The sequence below is a fragment of the Triticum urartu genome, chromosome 3 (genome assembly GCF_003073215.2).
Source record: "Triticum urartu cultivar G1812 chromosome 3, Tu2.1, whole genome shotgun sequence".
Lineage (NCBI taxonomy): Eukaryota > Viridiplantae > Streptophyta > Magnoliopsida > Poales > Poaceae > Triticum > Triticum urartu.
The window spans coordinates 438,450,752-438,465,325 of record NC_053024.1 but is presented as its reverse complement, the minus strand read 5'-3'; positions in this window follow the sequence as shown (position 1 = coordinate 438,465,325).

Sequence of the window (14,574 nt, the reverse complement as noted above, 5' to 3'; positions counted from 1 at the left end):
CCCTCTTGATGGAGGTAAAACCCTACGTCCTACTTGATTAATATTGATGATATGGGTAGTACAAGAGTAGATCTACCACGAGATCAAGGAGGCTAAACCCTAGAAGCTAGCCTATGGTATGATTGTTGTATATGGAGTTGGTTGCGTACGGACTACAACCCTCCAGTTTATATAGACACCGGATAGGGTTAGGGTTACATAAAGTCGGTTATAATGGTAGGAGATCTTGAATATCCGCATCGCCAAGCTTGCCTTCCACGCCAAGGAAAGTCCCATCCGGACACGGGACGAAGTCTTCAATCTTGTATCTTCATAGTCCAGGAGTCTGGCTGAAGGTATAGTCCGGCTACCCGAACACCCCATAATCCAGGACTCCCTCAGTGGGCATAGATGAAATCTTGTGCACATCCACCACCAAGTCCTTGCTTCTGGTCATATGATTTGTAGCTCCGCTATCGAGCAACCATGATCCCCCACCGGAAGCAAACACCTACAAGAGATTAATGCTTGGTTTTAGGTACCCACTTTGTGATGGGTCCTTTGATGTTAGTAACAAGGGTCTTTGGAACCCAAATAGACCATTCAATGTATTCATGAGGAGAGCCAACGAATTTGGCATAGACATGCCCATCACTAGCACGGCATAACACATATGAAGGATTAAAGTCGCCGGCTTTGATGCGAGGAGTGGCATTGCCCTTTTTGACAATGCCACCCTTCTCATTATTCTTCTTCTTCTCCTCGGAGGCACTCTCTCCCTCCTTCACAAAGTCTTGCATGAGAGGAGGAGGTCGTTTGGTCTTGTCATTCTTCTTGTTCTTGGAGTCGGGCACGTACCCAACCCCTTCCTTGGCCACAACTCCCTTTTGGTTGATCAACAGGTCATTGAGGTTCTTCTTGCCTTGTATGCAAGTCGCAAGACCTCTCTCAAGTTGCCCCTTTAGCTTAGCATTCTCCTCAGCGAGATGCACATGCTCACAACACGGGTTAGTAGCATTTGCATTATCAATTAACATCATACGAGGAAAAGTGGCTTTTTCCATGGTTAGCTTTACTTGAAGTTGATCATGAGACTCTTTGAGGCTAGCATGAGCACCCTTCAAGACCTTGTGAGCCTTGTCAAGTAGATCAAACTCCTCTTTGAGTCTAGCAAGATCAACCTCAAGTTCGGCCTTCTCGGAGTTTAGCACATGAGAAACAATGAGGACATGATCATAATCTTTCTTTAACTTAGCATGATCAACATTGTGTGACTCCTCAAGAGCCAAACGAAGACCACGCTCTTCCTCAAGAGCATTGGAAAGATCCAAAATCTCATCGGCATAGTCACGACTATGCTCTTTCATCTTAGTGATGGTGTCTTCGTGAGCCTCGATCATGTCATTGGCTTCACCAAGGTGTTCCAAGAGAGCAACAAAGTGCTTCTTGGATTTTCCCTTAAGTTTGCCCATAAAGGCCTCAAACTCATTAGTATCCACATTCGCTCCCTCAAGTTCATTAATGCTATCCGTCGGAGAAGGATGATTTGATGGTAGTTTTGATGTTGGGAGTTACCTTGTCGGTGGCTTTAGCCATGAGGCATTTGGCGGTGATGCTCTCATTGGGTGAGTCGAAGAGGGACACCCATGGAGTCGTCGCAATGGCAATGGAGGCCATGGCAACCGACTCATCACCTTCATCATCGTCGTCATCCTCATTGTACTCTTCTTGTACCACCAATGCCTTGGGAGGAGTCTTCTTGGTGAAGTTGCTCTTGTTGGGGAACGACTTGGCCTTGTCCTTTCGAATGAGCTTGCCACCATTGTCTTCCCTCTTCTCATACGGGCACTCCACAACAAAATGACTCACGTTGCCACAATTGTAGCAATTCCTTACACGTTGCTTGCTCTTCGTGCCACTTGAGTTGTTCTTGTTAAAGTTTGGCCTTGAGTTTTTCTTGCTCCAAAACTGCCTTGAAGCGAGTGCCATGTGTTCATGATAAGCATACTTCGTATCCTCGGGGTTGCTCTCCTCTTCTTCCTCTTCTTCTTCTTCAACGGAGAGCTTGGCCTTCAATGCAAGATTGGGCTTCTTTGCCCTTTGAGAACGAAGCACCGCATTGTCGGCGGTCTTGTCCAAAATGTTCATGGCCACAAACTCATCCAACACTTCGCTTGAGGTCAAAGTGTGGAAGTCCAGTCTTTGACGAATGATGGAGGACATGGCCTTGTCGTAGGGCATCATTGCCTTGAGGAATTTGCGCTTGATCCAATTGTCATCCGTGTCCTTGCTCCCGTGATCTCGGAGTGAGACCGTGAGTTTGGTTACCCTCCGATAAAGCTCATGAGGTTCTTCATCTTCTTTCATTGCAAACTCATCGGCCTCATCTTGCACCACTTCATAATTGGAGCGTTGAATGCTTGCGCTTCCCCGGTAGAGGGAGACAACACAAATACATGCGTCTTTGGCCAAAGCGAAGGGCCGAAGATGAGGTAGGTCTTTGGGTGGGATTGCATCTTGCATGATGAACAAAGCATTATCATTGAATTGATTATCCGCGACTTCTCGAGGAGTGAAGTTGCTTGAATCATGTGGATAGAAACCTTCTTCAATGATTCTCCAAAGGTTAGTTTTCACAATCTTAGGGGGAGGACCGGCATGATTCAAATGAGTAGAAGGAACTGGTCCACTATAAACAAGTGGTGGTTCCACATGAGCAAAGATGCCGGTGCCATTTTTACCACTAGAAGAAGGAGCCTTTTCACTACTAGCTTCCCCCTTGTCGGGGATAGCATCCGTCACCTTGTCGGTGGGGTCACCCACTTTCAACGGTGCGGTGGATAGTTTAAGCCCCTCAAGAAATTTAGTAAACATGCTTTCAACCTCGGTCGTCATGGAGGTTTTCAATGTCTCCAAGGCCACATTAAACTCCTCATGAGAGACCGAGGTTCCCCCATCGCCCGTAGACGAGGTCGGATTCACACCGGAGTGTTCCTCCACACCGTCTACGGTATCAACCATACTCTTTGGACGGTAAAGTCCTTAATAAAGAGACGAGGCTCTGATACCAATTGAAAGGATCGATATGGTTGACTAGAGGGGGGGTGAATAGGCAACTACCAATTTTTAACTTTTCTTTACCAAATTAAACTTTGCATCAAAGTAGGTTGTCAAGATGTGCAACTAGGTGAGCAACCTATATGATGCAATAACAACAAGCATACAAGCAAGCAAGAGAAGTAACACTAAAGAGCTTGCACAAGTAAAGGTAAGAGATAACCAAGAGTGGATCCGATGAAGAAGAGGATGTGTTACCGAAGTTCCTTCCTTTTGAGGGGAAGTACATCTCCGTTAGAGTGGTGTGGAGGCACAATGCTCCCCAAGAAGCCACTAGGGCCACCGTATTCTCCTCACGCCCTCACACAATGCGAGATGCCGTGATTCCACTATTGGTGCCCTTGAAGGCGGCAATCGAACCTTTACAAACAAGGTTGGGGCAATCTCCACAACTTAATCGAAGGCTCCCAACAAAACCACGAAGCTTCACCACAATGGACTATGGCTCCGTGGTGACCTCAACCGTCTAGGGTGCTCAAACACTCAAGAGTAACAAGATCCGCTAGGGATGAGTGGGGGAATCGAAAATCCCTTGGTGGAAGTGTAGATCGGGGCCTTCTCAACCACTCCCGAGCAAATCAACAAGTTTGATTGGCTAGAGAGATAGATCGGGCGAAAATGGAGCTTGGAGCATTTAATGGAGCTTGAGCATGAATGGAGCTTGAGGGGGAAGAGGTAAGTCAAAGGAGAAGAAGGGGACCCCCTTTTATAGTGGGGGCAACAATCCAACCGTTGCCCTGTCGGATTTCGGGTTCCGGCAGACCCTTGAGGTTCGAACACTAGGGTGCGCGCGGAGATTTCGCCTCCTACCTACCTGCACCCCTCCGCCATGCTAGGATCTAAAACTAAGGAAAGAACAACACAAGAGACACAGGGTTTATACTGGTTCGGGCCACCATTGTGGTGTAATACCCTACTGCAGTGTGTGGTGTGGTGGATTGTCTCTTGGGCTGATGATGATGAACAATACAAGGAAGAACAACCTCGCGAGGGTCTGTTCTTGGCTAGGGCGATGAACTACTCGGAGGAGTTCAGTCACCTTTCTCTCTCTCTCTCTCTCTCTCTCTCTCTCTCTCTCTCTCTCTCTCTTTCTCTGCTTCCAGCCAACCGACCGAACCAACCCCTCCTCCCCCTTTGCTCTGTGGGTGGCTGGTCCTATTTATAGAGGCCCTGGTACTCTTCCCAAATATCGAGCGGGAAGGGAGCCAACAATGGCGGGCTAATTTGAAGGGGGACAACAAGTATCAGTTATCCTTACAAAAGTAGTCTTCGCCTGCGCAAAGCTCTGGTGATGATGCCGTCTTGGGCTCCACGGTGACCTCCATCTAGTAGTCCTCCTGGTCTTGGTCTCGTTGCACCGAAATGGAAACCTTTACCTGATGCCTCGGTACTCCACGGCTGCGCTTTCCCCCTTTGCACCAAGGAGGAAAGGAGGACGCTGCGTGGGCTGGCACCCGCCTGGCGCCCTGAGTCATCATGGCTTGCGTCACGGGCACCTCGTGAGGTACCCTGCCTTGATCTCTCCGCCTCCTCGTGAGCCAGCCTGACGAGGCCGTGTCTGAGGAAGCTCCGCGTCGTCTGCCCCGCGAGGCTTGGCCCCTCGCGAGGGTCTTGGGTTTGTGTTGGTGAAGATGGGCCGTGCTGGGCCCCCCTTTGAGCCACGCCGCAGGCCGCAGGCAGGCAAGTCTGGGGACCCCCGTTCCCAAAACGCCGACAGTAGCCCCCGGGCCCAAGGCGCGCCCGGACTTGGCCGTGCAGGGAGGCGGAAGGGCAAGAGCGAAGCGCCGCGGGCCCTAACAGCCTGCGGCCTTGGGCGCTGCGTGGCGGTTAACTGGACGTGGGCGCCTTAGCAACCGCGCGAGTTTATAAAGGAGTGGCATACGCCTAGGCCCTGCTTCTTGCTTTCCCCGGTTGCTGCTCAGATCCCCTTTCTTGCGCCTCTCCTTCCTTCCTCCGAAATTTCCAGATCTGCTCTGACCGTGCGACCTAGGGAGCCATGGCACCTCGTCAGCCCCCGGCCACAGCTTGGTACTCGTCTGCCCTGGACTCGCCGAACGTGTCGGAGGCGAGCCTTGCTCGGTTGCGCTGGATGGCGACGGCGTGGGGCATCGATGGGGCGAAGGTGTTCAAGGCCGGCTCCGCCACCCCTGAGGGTCAAAGGAGCACCTTCTATCCGCTCTTCGTAAGTGCCATTGTTGCTGGCCTGGTGCCTCCCTTCTCCGAGTTCTTCTTCTCTGTCCTCCGCCACTACAAGCTACAGGCCCTGCATCTCCATCCCAACTCCGTCCTTCTCCTGGCAATCTTTGCTTATTATTGCGAGGCTCACATTGGGGTGCAGCCCTCAGTGGCCTTACTGCGCCACTACTTCTACCTCCGGACCTCTCATGGGACTGCTTCCGCGTGCGCGAGCTTCGTCGCGTACGGCGGCGCCATTGCCATCTCGAACTTTGGGAAGAGGATTGAGGGCTTCAGGAGCAAGTGGATCTTGGTGGATGCTGGGCGCATCCACCCTCGACTTATCTAGCCCACGAAGCAGCCCACGAGCTCCAGTGACTAGGGTCGAGCGGAGCTCGCGGATCCCCGCGCGAAGATGGTGTTGGAGAAGATGGACGCGGATCTGAGGCCGACCGACATGGCGGCGGCGAAGCTGACTGGCGTGTCGCTGCTGAGGGAGTTCCTGGAGCACCGGCTGGCTCCGCTTCGACAGTACTCACTTCCAATGTGGAGGCCCCGTCCGAGCCCCGCGGCCTTGGCCGACGGAGACCTGGCTGCGGTTCTCCAATATCTGGTCGGGGGCAATGTGGCGAGGTTGGAGGGCGCTCCTACGCCCTTGTTCCTCCATGACGACTGGGAGCGGGTGGCGAAGTCCATGCCCGTCTTCAACGGGGAGGGGCCCGTGCCCCTGGAAGCTCCCGAGGGACCGGTGGACGTGCCCTCCGGCGACTCCAGCGAAGAGGAGGAAGGAGGGGAGCGGGGAAAAGGGCCTGACTCCGAGGCGACTGACGGAGAGTCGAGGGCCCCCCCTCCCCCGGCGCAGGTCCCGCGCTCTCCGCCTCTCTCCGAGCGATGACGATGAGGATGACGACGAAGACAACAACGAGGACAATGACGGGCAGGGCGGTGGGAGCTCGCCCCCGATCCCGTAGAAGGACAGGATCGGGCTGATCTCCCGCGGGTCTCCCCCGGCCCCGGGGCGAACCGCAGACGCACCTTCCGCCTCCAAGCTTCCCGAGGTTGACCCTTCCAGCCGGCTTTCAGGCTTCAAATTTGGCCGGAGGCCGCTTGAGCTCACTGGCGATGACCCGTAAGCATTCGATTCTTGTCTTTATCTTTTGCTCTGCTTCTGAGGCTTGACGTCCGCATTCTTTTGGATAGGCTGGCGCCCGCAGCAAAGAAGCCAAAGGGGACTCCCGAGGTTCCATCCGTGACGACGCTTCTACCCGCGAAGGAGGGTGACCGCGACACACAGGTTTCTCCTGCCCGGTCGTCCTCGCGAGGCCTGGCTGAGTCGGCTGGGGCGAGCTCAGCCCCCACGGCCCAAGTGGCTCCCGAGGTGCTCTTGCCTGCCGCCGCCACTACAGCTGTCGGGGCGCGGCAGACTCCGCCTCAGGATGCCGCGGCCGCGCTGCCGCCTTCTCCTCCTACTCCACCGGCCGCTGTCTCTCCGACTCCTTCTGCCGTTCTGGATCGTGCTGTTGCTAAGCTGGACCGACTGCGTCAGGATCTTCTTGGCGCCGACCCCCGCTTGGTGGCCGGGCGCTTGGAGCTAGCTTCAGGATGGGTTCGCTCCGACGCCTCGATTTGGGCGGCGCTGGTCCAGGCCTCGACGGCATGCGACGAGGAGAAGAAGGCCATCCTGGAGGCGAAGGCTGCTCATGATGCAGCCCTGGGGGAGGTGGTCGACGTCCATGGTCGCTGCAAGGCGCTGGAGGACGAGGTGCAAGGCGTGCGGGATCAGCTCGCAAAAGAGGTCCGCCTTCGCCAAGAGCAGGAAGAAGGCGTGAAGGCTCGCGAGGCGGCCGTCGAGGGCCGGGAGGCCAAGCTCAGGAAGCGTCGCGACCGCCTAGGCGCGCTGGAGCAGGAGTTGGAGGTGAGGAAGGCCGAGCTGGACGGCAAGGCCCTGGTTCTTGCCGAGGACCGCGCGGCCTTCACGGAGTTGGAGGCGAAGGCTCGCTCCTCGCTGAGGACGCTTTACGACAGCGGCCTGGAGAGCCCGCTGGCTGGCGCCGAGGACGGCCCCGCCAAGCTACTTCCCTTCCTGGTTCATGCTCTTGAAGATGTCGCCCTTGGCCTTGGCCCCACGGCCGAGGCTGCGGCGCGTGTCCTGTCTTCTGCAGCGCTAACGCAGGTCCTCACCCACGTCTACCTTCACGATCCCGGTGTCGACCTCGACGGCCTGCTGGAGCCAGTGAGTGGTGAGCGTGCCGCTGCCGCTGCCGAGGCCGTGAAGGGTCGCGCGGAGGCTCTGCTGGGGAAGTTCCGGGCCTTCAGCACCAAGCCAGAGCAAGGCGCTGCCGACCCCGCTGCTCCGTGAGGCGAACCCGATCCGCGCTACTCCACCGCCGATAAGTGACTCCGTCGCGGCTCCTGTCCTGCTTTTTGTTCCTGCACATGTATCATGCCTCGGGGAGGCGTTTAAACTTGCGTTGGGCGTCGAGATAATAGTGTGGATTGTAATATTTGCTTTTGAATTCCTTCAAATTTGCGCTTTTCCTTCCTACTTGCTTATGTTCTACGCCGGCAGAGCCCGGCCCCGCGCGTACCTCACCCAGCAATAGTCCCGACCGGAAACCAGGACGGGACCAAGGAGTGAGGGGCTACATGACAAGTTAGGCTCCTAAGTCGCGATGCTCAGAAGTCCCCCTTGGCGCACGAACATCAAGTAGGGAGGTATGATGTGGGTGGATCTACCGTTCTACGTCTGCAGAGCCCGGCCGCGCGCGTACCTCACCCAACGATGGTCCCGACCGGAAACCATGACGGGGCCATGGAGTGAGGGGCTACGTGACCAGTTAGGATCCTGAGTCGCGATGCTCAGGAGTCCCCCTTGGCGCACGAATAGCAAGTAGGGAGGTATGATGTGGGTGGATCTATCGTTCTACGTCTGCAGAGCCCGGCCGCGCGCGTGCCTCACCCAGCGATGGTCCTGACCGGAAACCAGGACGGGGCCACGGAGTGAGGGGCTACGTGACAAGTTAGGCTCCTGAGTCGCGATGCTCAGGAGTCCCCCTTAACGCTCAAACGGCCTTCGTACCTTGGCTCCGCTTGGGGAGAGACGCGTGATGAACAAGGCCCGGGGGGACCTGGCTGGGCGGCGTGCGTCTGGGTGTAACCCAGGCGCAGCCCCCGTGCCCAGCCCCCTCGCGCGGCACTCCTGAGGGGAGGCGTTACGATGAGGCTAGACACTGAGCTCTGTGCTCCCTGAGGTTGATGCGGCCCGGGGGCCACCCTCAGTTGTTTATCACCAGCGCGGAGCATAGTGCTACCGTATGTGTACGGGCATAGCCGCTCCTCGGCAGTGTCGTCAGCCAACGCGGAGCATGGTGCTTCCACTGGTACGTGGGAGGGGGCCCCCCTCGGGAGGAGCCCCCGGGGCGTGTACAGCCCCGCCCTGACACGTGGCTGGCACGGTAGGGCCTGGCGAGGTGTATCTGGGCACCCGTGAGCCAGCGCGGGACTCACGGGGCCCTACCTCTAGGCGGGTTGCGCCTGGCACTGGGCCTTATCTTGTGATGTGTCCCTACTGGTTAGATGCCTGCACTCTACGTCCTCGGGTCCCGTCCCTCGAGCTGGTCTCAGCCGTCGCTGGTATGCCAGGTCGCGATGCCATGGACAAGGCCAGAGGGTGAGGGCTGGAGAGCCAGTAAGAGCCCTGAGTCACGATGCTCAGGTACCCCCCCTTTAACGTGCAAGTGGTCGACATGGAGAAGAAGAGGTGCCGTGGACCGGCATCGAATAATCATGCATGGTGGGTTTAAGGCATAATCGGAAATAAATGCAAATGGGATACATGCCACTGGGCCTGGCCCGAGTGGCTTGGGGGTCATGCGGCCTGAGGGGCGCCCCCAACAAGGTAAGCTGACAACATAGAATAAAAAGGGATACACGCCGCAGGGACGGACCCCCGCGGCCTGGGAATAATGCAGCCCTGGGGGGGCGCTCCCAGTTGGAAGTGAAACTAGAAAGATGTTACCTAATGATGCTAAGGACGAAGGAGTGTTGGTGTAGCAGACTCGGTGGGCCGCGGAAGCCGATCCTCACGAGCCCCCAGGCCCAGGGGCCTCGGGAGGCTCTGGAGGCGCTGGCGGCTCCTCGTGGGCCATCTCCATCTCTGCCAGGGCTGCGGATCGCCTGGCCTCTCGTGCCTCAGCGATGCCCCTCATCAGGCGCTGGTACATGTCAGCCACGCTCGGCAAGCCGTAAGGCATGCGAACGTAGCTGTGGGGTGGACCTCTGCAGCGCCCCTCTCGCGAGGGCCAGAGGCACTCTAGGGAGGCGACTTGGTTGAGCCCTGGTACATCGATGCAGGCGCGCAGCCCTCCATCCTCGCCTAGATGGGGAGCCACTGCTGGCAGGCGGCGGCCGCCTTTCATGACTCTTGACTCATGTAGCTCCTGAATGGCCTTGCAGACGAACTCCTGAGGGTCTGGATCTCCTTGCCTTGCTCCTTCTCGAGGGAAACGTGCTTCAAAACACGCCTCCAGGTGGTGCCCAAGCGCCTCCCTCGTGACCCTAGCTAGGTCGGTGGCCCTCCAGGGGAGAGCCCCCGAGCCCTGCCTGAGGAGGGCGCCGGGCGCGCTTTCCTATGCGATGGAGGGAGCTTCCCCCTAGGCAGGCACGGGCCCAGAGGGGCCTGCCTCCTGAGGGGCCAGGCCGGATGATGTCTTCTTCTTCTTGGGGGCGGCCTCGGGAAGCCTCCTGCTTCCGCGATCCGGGTCTTCCAGTGATGCGGCCTGAAAGGCTCGTTCCAGGGAACACACTGCGTCCTTCTCTTCACACGGCACCGTGATGACTCCGCTGCTTCCTGGCATCTTGAGGACGTTGTAGCCATGGTGAGTTATGGCCATGAACTTGGCCAGCGCTGGGTACCCAAGGATGGCGTTGTACGGTAGGCGAATGTGGGCGACGTCGAAGTCGATGAGCTCAGTGCGGTAGTTGTCGCGTGCCCCGAAGGTGACAGGGAGGCGGTCCTGCCCAATCGGGACCGTGGAGGCGTCGGTGATACCGGAGAAAGGCTTGGTTGGCTAAAGCTGGCTGTAGGGCACTTGGAGGTTGTTGAACGTCTCCACGGACAGGACGTTGAGCCCTGCCCCTCCATCGATGAGGGTCTTGGTGACCACCACGTTGCTGATGATCGGGGAACAAAGCATCGGGAGGACTCCGGCTGTAGCCGCACACTTGAGCTGATCTACTGAGCTGAACGTGATGGTGCACGCAGACCACCTGAGGGGGCGCTTGGCTTCGAGCCTGGGAAGGACTGCATTCACTTCGCGGGCGAACTGCTTGAAGATGCGCTGAGAGGCGGGGGCTTGTGCTCCGCCCAAGATGCAGGCAATCGCGCGCGGCTCCTGGAAGCCCCCGGCCTCCTCGTCCTGGTGGCGGTCCTCGTTTCTCCTTGGCTACGGCGGCAGCGGTGGGAGGCCTGTGTTGCCTTGCGGGCGATCCTCGCGAGGCTAATCCCTCCAGTCTCCCTCGAGAGGCTGACCCCTCCATCCTCTCTCACGAGGCGGGTCTTGCCAGCGATCCTCGCGAGGTTGGTCGCGCCACCCTTGGCGCGGGCCACGGTCTTCCCAGCGTCCTGCGTTCCTTCCTCCTCCTCGACCGTAGCCCCGGTCACCGCGGTCGGGGCGACGGCCGATCCTTCCTTCATGCACGGCTCAGAGTTCTTGACATTCGTTGCTGTTGTGGGTGTGGAGGTCGTGGTACACACAGTACCGGATGCCCTTGGAAGGTTCGGGCTGATCTCTGCCCCGCTTGGTGTCTGGTTCTGCCGCGAGCATGGCAGCCCCCTTGCGCTTCACATCCTTGGCCTTGAGCTTCTTCTCTTCTGGGTCTACGGCGGGCAACTCGAGGAGGGAGAGACGCCCTTCCTTAGCCCTGGCGCACTTGTTCGCCAAGTTGAACAGCTCCAAGGAAGTGCACAGGTCTTCATGCATCGCCAGCTCCTCCTTCATCTTGACGTCGCGCACGCCGTCTAGAAGGCCGAGATGATGGCCTCCTCAGTCACCTTGGGAATCTTGAGGCGTGCGTTGTTGAAGTGCTGGATGTACTTCTGCAGGGTCTCCCCGGGTTGTTGCTTGATGCGGCGCATGTCGCTCACGGCGGGTGGCCGGTCACGAGTTCCTTGGAAGTTGGCGATGAAGCGGGAGCGCATCTCGTCCCAGGAGGAGATTGTGCCTGGAGCCAGGTTCAGGAGCCAGGTGCGGGCCCCGTACTTGAGTGCCATGGGGAACCAGTTCGCCATGACCTTCTCGTCTCCGTTGGCAGCTTCGATGCCCACCTCGTAGAGCTGGAGGAACTCTGCAGGGTCAGCCGTGCCGTCGTAGAGAGGAGGCAAGTCTGGCTTGAACTTGCCGGGCCACGCGACGCTGCGTAGTTCGGTGGTGTAGGCGCGGCAGCCTGCTGTGGCCACGGGAGGCCTTGGGTGACGGAGAGCCTGGTCTTGCATGTCCCCACGCGCAGCAGCTGGGAGCAGCGCGGGGTCTTGATGCGTGGGAGCAGGAGCATGGTCACGACGTGCTGGAGCAGGGAGCGCCCGGGCAGCTTCTTGCGGGCGAGGGACTTCTTGGCTGCTCTGTTCTTGCCGCGCTGGCACCTGGCGGAGCGGGTTCCGCCCAGGGGCCACGTGCCTTGGATCCATGGCATCTTCTTGAGGAGGAGGCGGCCGGGGCGCCGCCGGAGCCTCATCGCCCGCGCGGGGCGGGGTGCTTTGCAGTGGAATGGACGGCGCAGGAGAGCCCCCCACGGCGCGGACGAGCTCGCCGATGCGGTCGAGCCATTCTTCATAGACGTCGTCGATGGGACGGTAGCGCGGGAGCTCATTTGCCGCGATGAGTGCAGCCCGAGCCTCCATGGGCGCGCGGAGCGCGCGGGACGAAGAACAAGCTGGGGTGAGCGAGGGAGTTGCGCTGCGGCCGTCTTGCCGCACGGACGGATGCTGGGACAATGCTTGCCGCTCGTCCCCCGCCGGGCCGGTGGCGGCATTGATGGCAGGTGACGGGGAACGGCGTGGATGCCCGCTGACAGGGGCCGTCTAGGCGACGCGGGAAGCGAGTGCGGCCCGGCGCTCGGCGCGGGCCCGACGAGCGTCAGACATGGGCGTGATGGTCGGAGGAGAACGGGGCGGTGGAAGACGAATTCCGGTGCACCCCTACCTGGTGCGCCAAATGTCGGATTTCGGGTTCCGGCAGACCCTTGAGGTTCGAACACTGGGGTGCACACGGAGATTTCGCCTCCTAGCTACCTGCACCCCTCCGCCATGCTAGGATCTAAAACTAAGGAAAGAACAACACAAGAGACACAGGGTTTATACTGGTTCGGGCCACCGTTGTGGTGTAATACCCTACTCCAGTGTGCGGTGTGGTGGATTGCCTCTTGGGCTGATGATGATGAACAATACAAGGAAGAACAACCTCGCGAGGGTCTGTTCTTGGCTAGGGCAATGAACTTCTCGGAGGAGTTCAGTCACCTTTCTCTCTCTCTCTCTTTCTCTGGTTCCAGCCAACCGACCGAACCAACCCCCTCCACCCCTTTGCTCTGTGGGTGGCTAGTCCTATTTATAGAGGCCCTGGTCCTCTTCCCAAATATCGAGCGGGAAGGGAGCCAACAATGGCGGGCTAATTTGAAGGGGGACAGCAAGTATCAGCTATCCTGACAAAAGTAGTATTCGCCTGCGCAAAGCTCTGGTGATGACGCCGTCTTGGGCTCCACGGTGACCTCCGTCTCCTAGTCCTCCTGGTCTTGGTCTCGTTGCACCGAAATGGCAACCTTTACCTGATGCCTCAGTACTCCGCGGCTGCGCTTGCCCCCTTTGCACCAAAGAGGAAAGGAGGACGCTGCGCGGGCTGGCACCCGCCTGGCGCCCTGAGTCGTCATGGCTTGTGTCACGGGCACCTCGTGAGGTACCCTGCCTTGATATCTCCGCCTCCTCGTGAGCTAGCCTGACGAGGCCGTGCCTGAGGAAGCTCCACGTCGTCCGCCCCGCGAGGCTTGGCCCCTCGCGAGGGTCTTGGGTTTGTGTTGGTGAAGATGGGCCGTGCTGGGCCCCCCTTTGAGCCACACCGTAGGCCGCAGGCAGGCAAGTTTGGGGAACCCCGTTCCCAGAACGCCGACATGCCCCACCAACCAGCCCCGCACAGGGTGGTAGTACCGCTAAAGGGGGAGGTACTACCTCTGAGCCAGCGGTACTGCCGCTCCAGCGAGCGGCACTGCCGCGCAGAGAAGGCAGCAGGGATCTGGAACCAGCGCGGTACTACCGCGGTGGTAAGGGCGGTACTACCGCTCCGAAACGGTACTACCGCCTCTACTACCACAACTAGTGCCGCAAAACCCGACATGAGAAAAAGAGCCCTCGAGTCGAGGCGGTACGAGCCAGAAAGCCCAGCAGTAGTACAACAGCGGGGTCACGGGCGGTACTACCGCTGCGGAGCGGTACTGCCGCTTGTGACCCTTCGGCGGTACTACCGCTGGTAGTGCGGTACTACCACTGGGACACAGAAGAGAGAGAGAAGATCTCTCCATCGAGGCTGAGGACGAGGCGGTGGTGCCAGGCAGGCCAGCGGTATTACTGCTGTGAAGTCACGGGCGGTACTACCGCCGCGGAGCGGTACTGCCGCTTGTGACTCCTCAACGGTACTACCACTGGGTTGCGCGGTACTACCGCTGGAACCCAGACAGGACACAGAAGAGAGAAGAGATCTCTCCAAAGAAGTGGAACAGCTCGGAGGATGAGAAGCTGACGTGTACGTGTTGATTCCACCCATGCAATACCCCAGCGGACCCCCTCTTGATAGTACGGTGCCCTCTACGCAACTAGTCCACCAAAAGAGAAACGAAAGAGCTACACCGTCTTGAATGACACTCCGAAGGGAAGGAAACGTCTCGTGCCAAGGATGAATCTGTGAGCTACTCAAAGCACATGATTAGTCCGCAACCATGTTGTCATCAATCACCAAAACTACCTCGAGAGATATATGCCTCAACTAGGCCTGGTACACAACATTGCATACATGATAGAGCCTATGGCTGAAGCATAGGGAACATCTTTCATTTTCTCTCTATCTTCTGCAGTGGTCGGGCATTGAGTCTGACTCAACTTCACACCTTATAACACAGGCACGAACCCTTTCTTTTCTTGATCCATTTTGAACTTCTTCAAAACTTTACCAAGGTATGTGCTTTGTGAAAGTCCAATTAAGCGTCTTGATCTATCTCTATAGATCTTGATGCCCTATATATAAGCAGCTTCACCGAGGTCTT